Genomic DNA, 6,054 nt, shown 5'->3' with positions numbered 1-6,054 from the left:
TCAGCTCAGGGGACACATTCTGATATTATATATATAATGTTTACTTATTCTTGAGAGAGAGAGAGGTAGAGAGCAAGCAGGGGAGGAGCAGAGAGAGAGGGAGACAGAACCCCAAGCAGGCTCCACGCCATCAGCATGGAGCCCAATGTGGGGCTCAAACTCACAAACAGTGAGATCATGACCTGAGCTGAAACCAGGAGTCTGATGCTTAACCAACTGAGCCACCCAGTCACCCCTATATATATAAGAACTTAAAGGAAAATGTGAACACGGGGAGGAAGGGAATCTACATATATAGAGAGAACCATACTGAACTTCTAGAGTTGGAGAATACAATACCTGAAATGAAAATTTCACTGGCTAGGCTTAACAGTCTAATGTTCAACAGATTGAACATTGTAGAAGAAAATATCTGTGACCTTGAAGACATGGCAATGGGAACTATGCAGTCTAAAGCATGGAAACAAGAAGACTGAAGAAATAAAACAAAACATGAAACACAGTAGCTGTGTCCTAAACCTTCAGTTAAGGGTGGGAATTCCCAGCAGATCCCATAGGGGCAGGGCTAACTTTCAACTCCTTTGCAACAGTGTGGCCCAACAGGTTGTAAAAGTACTGAAATAATTTCACGTTGGTTGGTAAATGCCCCTTGCCCTGAATGCCCCCACCTTGCCCCCATCACTTGAGGCCTTTTGCTGTCTCCCTCTGACCTCCTGATTCAACATCTAAAGAGTTAATGCCTACCAGAGTAGAGGTCTTTCAAGACCCTTTCCCAAGTGAGGCAGGATCACTCTGGTTGGTTAGCTGTTAAATATAGTGAGTGTCATCCCTGATTAGGGGGTGGGCTAGGATTGTGGGGGCCTGCTCCAGTCACCTCTCTGAGTAGAATAAACTCAACCAGAGGACCCTGGGTGAATTCCTTTAAATAACTTGCATTTTAGGAGTTTTCGTGGAGTTTTGTGTTTCCAGGAGTGTGGGCAGTACACAAGCAGGTATCCCTCTGGGCCAGGTCACTGCAGAACTTCTTCGATCTTCACATGCCTGTCTCCTTTGTCTGAAAGAGGATTGCAAGTCCTATGGTTGTGATAGTCTGTAGGGGACATGATTTCCTCATCACCCGTCATTCATCTATAGGCCCAACAAATTGTTGTTATTAAGCTACCACTGTGTACTCGTCTCTGTGGGAAGTGTTAAGATGAGTATAGAGGGGTCAGAAACAGCACCTTCTCCCTCAGGGTCATTGTGGAAGTCCCTATGCACGGTGAGGGACAGAGTTGGATGGATCTGTTCTCTTCCTTGTAAACCGGAACCTGCCTTGTGTCAGGGGTTGAGCTGTGTCTCTTAGCGGAGCTGAGGCCAGTCAGGACCTGTAACAGTGAGAGTTAAATCAATAGCAAAGCAGCACTTGGCATCTGAATGTGTCCCCTGAGCTGAGGACTGGTAGCAAACATTGCCCCTGTGTGTTTCTGAGCAAGTAGAGCACCTACACTCTCGTGGGACTGTCCCTGACCGTGGCTCACAGGCTGGAGGCTTGGCCAGCCAGCAATCTCCAAGGGCTTGTGCCCTGGGGCTTCTCGCTGACTTAGCACTCACCCTTGGCCTTTTCGGAGGCTTTCCGGGGCTAAGACTGCTATCCTGTGCCTACCTCCCCACAGGCAGCCCAAGGAGTGTGGTTCCAGGAAGGACAGGATGATAGGGGCCCTTTGGTCAGGGATGGAGCCACAGGGCTTTTCTTTCTGGGAGAAACCAGCACTGAAAACCTTTTAGCTATGCAACTTTGAAGCAAATTGCTCTTGGGGAGAACCTGACTGCTTTGAAGGAACCTTCCTGCAGATGTTTGGAAAGGACAAGTTAAGCTGTGAATTCTTAATATACATTATTTGGGGAGGGATATTTCTTACCCCGCCTAGCTCTCTCATTTATATAACCTGCCTGGCTCCTGTTGGCATTAGCTCTCTCCGGCCCCAACCAAAGCCTGCTTTGCCACGGGGATGGAGTTCCTGGAATAAAGCCGTATGAGGCCCATCACTCCTGAGCCACCGAAGCAGAGATGAAGCTTTATGGCCGCTTCTGATTTTCTCTCTGGGTGGCTCCTTTCACTTTCTGATAAAATGAACTCTCTGGCTCTTGCTTTCTCTCTCCCCAGCTTGCTTCAGAGGGAGCAGAATGTATAATGCCTGCTTTCCTACATCTTTACCCTGAGCTGAATGGCTCAGTCCTGTGCACAGAGCTGCAGCAAGTGCCACCGGGGCCAGACCTTGAGTCACCAAAGCTGCCGGCTCTTCTACCACGTCTCCTTCCATCCCCAACCTCCCTTCCTGTGGTCTTGTCCGAGCGCTCATCCACGCCGTCTTGACCTGGCACTTGGCTGATAGCCAGACTCTCCTGGCTCCGTCACCACCAGGCTAACCTTCCTAAATCCGAGTTTGGCCAAGTTACAGCCCTGCTCAGGCACCTTTGATGGGACGCCCTTACCTAATGTCCCGGCTCTCAATCTGACATTTTCAAACCTTCCCCAGCTGAACTCCAACTTCTTTCTAGATATTGCTCACTCCCCCTGCCCCTGTGGGCCTGCCTGCTGCTACCAAACCAGTTGTCCTGCATATCCTCAGCATCTTGCCTTTGCCCACAGCATTCTCCCTCTCCGGACTACCTCCCTCTTGCTGAGCGTTGAAATTGTCCACCCTTCATGCCCGTCTTGACTCCTTCCTCCCGGATGGCCCCTTGCTGGCCCCTTGCTCGTAGGACCACTCCTCCAGCTGGAGCCTGCAGCCTGTGTTCTTTCCTGGCTCTCATCCCAGCCCATTTTGGTTCCCAGGCTCCTCTCTACATTTCTGAGCCAAGAAGGTCCTCTCTGGAAAGTCCAAGATGTTGCCTGGAATAGGATGTCCATGTAGACTTGAGTGATTCTTGTCTCTTTGGATAAATTCTCCTTAAGGAATACTACCAGCTCGCTACCTTTTCCAGGGGACCTGCCTCCAAAGCGAGGTGTCTGTTGTCACGGATGGTATGTGTCAAAGCACTCACCACACAGTTTACCTGCCTGAAGGGCAATACATTATAGAAGAATGCCTGATGAGCTTGGAAGGGGGGCTTAGAACCTTGATGCACTTAACTTCATTCACTTAACTTTCTTGCAACTGCTGATTCTGAACACACCAGGCTGTAATGTGAGGACCTGCATGCCTGTTCCTTTTCCCCATTACATCGTGGGCTTGGGAGACACAGCTGGTGTCTTCCTTGTTCTCTATCTCCGGTGCCTGGCACATAGTAGATGTTCAACACACATTTGTCGAACAAAAAAAAAAAAAAAAAAAAAAAAGCCAGGGATGCCCCCTCCCTGCATATTTAGTATTTGAAATTCCCCCAAAGGAGTCATTATTCTTCTAAATTTCCTCACCCACTTCCTGGGCCCTGCAAGTTGCCCCATGCTCCAAGCTCTGGAAATCCCCTTCTCTCCCTCACCCTGTCATCTCTAAGTGTCTGGCCCAAGTGTGGAGCTTCCTGTCTTTTGGCTAGGGTAGGGAGCCCACACCCAGACGCGTACATCTGCCCTCAGACTTGCTTACAAACCCCAGCTGGAAGGAAGAACCCTTCCAGGGTCTGGGCATGGCTCCAGGCTGACAGACGCACTTTGCCCACCAAGCACTCCTGCCTCCCCCTCCTCCCTGTTGTGGTTTCTGGGGATGCCGCACTTTGCCAGGGTGCACACGGCCACGTAGGCGAGGGTGAGAGAAGAGAGATTTCCAAGTGCACACTTCATCTACGGATCCCTCCTATGCCCGTGGATATAAAATCAGCAGTTTCAAAAAGTCTCCTTCCCCAAGGTCAGAAGGAGGGGTTTCTGGGGTGTTAACAAGGTTCATTGCTCGACCTGGATAATGGTTACAGGATATTTGCCTCATAATAATTCATTAAGCCATGCCTTTACATTTTATATGCTTTTTTGAATGTGTGCTGTATTTCACAATAAAAAAGACACACACACAAAAGAAAGTTCTCCCCCTCCGCCCAGTGCTCCACTCCCAAGCCCTTGATCCAATCGATCCCTGTTTAACCAGAGCCTGTCTTCATCCAGCCCCTGCCGGAGAAGGAGCTTCTTGTCCTCAAGGAATTTCCTGGAGGAAGCAAAATAACTGGAGCAAGAAAAAAGACACGAACTCTGGCTCTGAATTATATCTGGAAAATAGGCCATGCTGTCATTATTTGGAAGAGTCCAGAGGTCAGGGGGTTGGTGGGGCTCAAACTGGGTCTGAAAATATGGGTGGGATTTAGGTAAGTGGAGAGAAGCAGAGGAGGGCCTTTTAGCCAAGAGAATGGTGTGATCATAAGCTATTAGGTGCCGGGGGGGGGGGGGGGGGGGGGGGAGCGCGACAGTGCCTGTGTGACTCAGTCGGATGAGGGTCCGACTCTTGATTTCCTGTTGGGTCATAGTCTCACGGTTCTTGAGTTCGAGCTCTGAGTTGGGCTCCATGCTGCTGGCATAGAGCCTGCTTGGGATCTTCTCTTTCCCTCTCTCTCTACACCGCCCCCCCCATCTCTCTCTCTCTCTCTCTCTCTCTCTCTCTCTCTCTCTCAAAAATCAAAAAAAAAAATAAAAAAAAAAAAAAAAAAAAAAGCTGTTAGGTGAGACTGAGCCTGATGTGTTGGCCAGGAGTGGGCAATGAAGAGACCCTGGTGCTGAATAGTTCATGAGAGTCAGACTGGCTTGAAGAGTCTTAGATGCTGCCCCCAGCCCCAAACATGGGCAAGGTGGACACCATTGCAAGCCTGCGTCACTGAGCCCTCAGCAAGAGCAGACATGTGCGTTTCACATTTCTTGGTTCATTTTGTGCTTTTGCTCAAGCCACAGGCCCATGTGGGCTCATAATCCCCATCCCAGACAGACTGGAAGTTCTATCTGCCAGACACATTACACGGCACCGCATTCTTGCAGAGATGCTTGCTCAATCCCTGATTTTAGCCCTACTACCCCACCCTGCAGCTGCTGTTAAATCCAGCCTGATAAGCTGTTTAGAGGTAGGAGTACAGGCGGAGGCAGGGCACTCAGCATGGCAGGTTCAGGGACGGTCGTGTGTGCCAGTGTGTGAGGTGACTTCACACACCCCCTGCCCAAGAGCCCTGGAATTCAGGACTTCACCCAGCATCACCAAGGATGTGGCTCGTCACCTGAGACAATGGACAAGGGGGCCACACGGTCTTGGGAGGTTCCCAAGCGCCAGGCAGGGCTACCAAGCTTCATACAAGGAGGCAATACTCGGGTGTGGTTCGACTTACTTTAGGGAGCAGAAGTCACATCAGTCCTAAGTACTCTACATACACAAAGAGCGATCATGACAGGCACGAAGCCTAAAGCAGAGAAGAGCTAATAATGGCAGTAGTAACAATGATAGCGCCTGCCAAGCACGAAGATAAACCCTGCGCCTAGCATTAAGCTAAACATCCCCTTCTTCTGTTTGATCCTCACGATGATCCTATGATGTAGACGCTATTGCTATTAACATTAGACAGATGAGGAAACTGAGGCTTTGAGGTGTGAGCCGCTTTCCCAAAGTCATGGAAGTGGTCAACGCAGAACTAGGATCTGAATTCCAGAAGTTCGACTCCAGCACCTACGCTGTGGAAGCCGGTGATGCCCACTTAAGCCCTGTTTGGTCCTGGAAAGGACGTCCTCCTCACAGACTAGAGCAGAGCCCAGCAGCCCCTGTGGTAGTGGTGGCACCCTAAAGACCGACTGGTAAGTTTTGCTTACTCCGGTTTCTTATTCAACAACCTTTGGATTTGGCTTCCCATGTGACTCGCATACAGAGAAAGAGGTTGCGATCTGCCAACTTGACAGCTGTATTTTTCATTAGTCAATTAACAAGCTGGCTGCCTGGGTTCACACACATATCTGTGTCTGCGGGCTTGGATAAAGTGAGCCCACCCCAAAGCCGAAGCCCACCATGTGCCAACTTAATTGTGATTCCGAGGGTGCGAGGGTAGCCCCCAGCCTGGCCTATGTGCCAAGGAAATCCCTCTTGGCGTCCTTTTGGCAGGCTTGGCCAGCTTTCC

This window comes from Panthera uncia (genome assembly GCF_023721935.1).
Source record: "Panthera uncia isolate 11264 chromosome A3 unlocalized genomic scaffold, Puncia_PCG_1.0 HiC_scaffold_11, whole genome shotgun sequence".
Classification (NCBI taxonomy): domain Eukaryota; kingdom Metazoa; phylum Chordata; class Mammalia; order Carnivora; family Felidae; genus Panthera; species Panthera uncia.
This window is presented reverse-complemented; position numbering follows the sequence as displayed.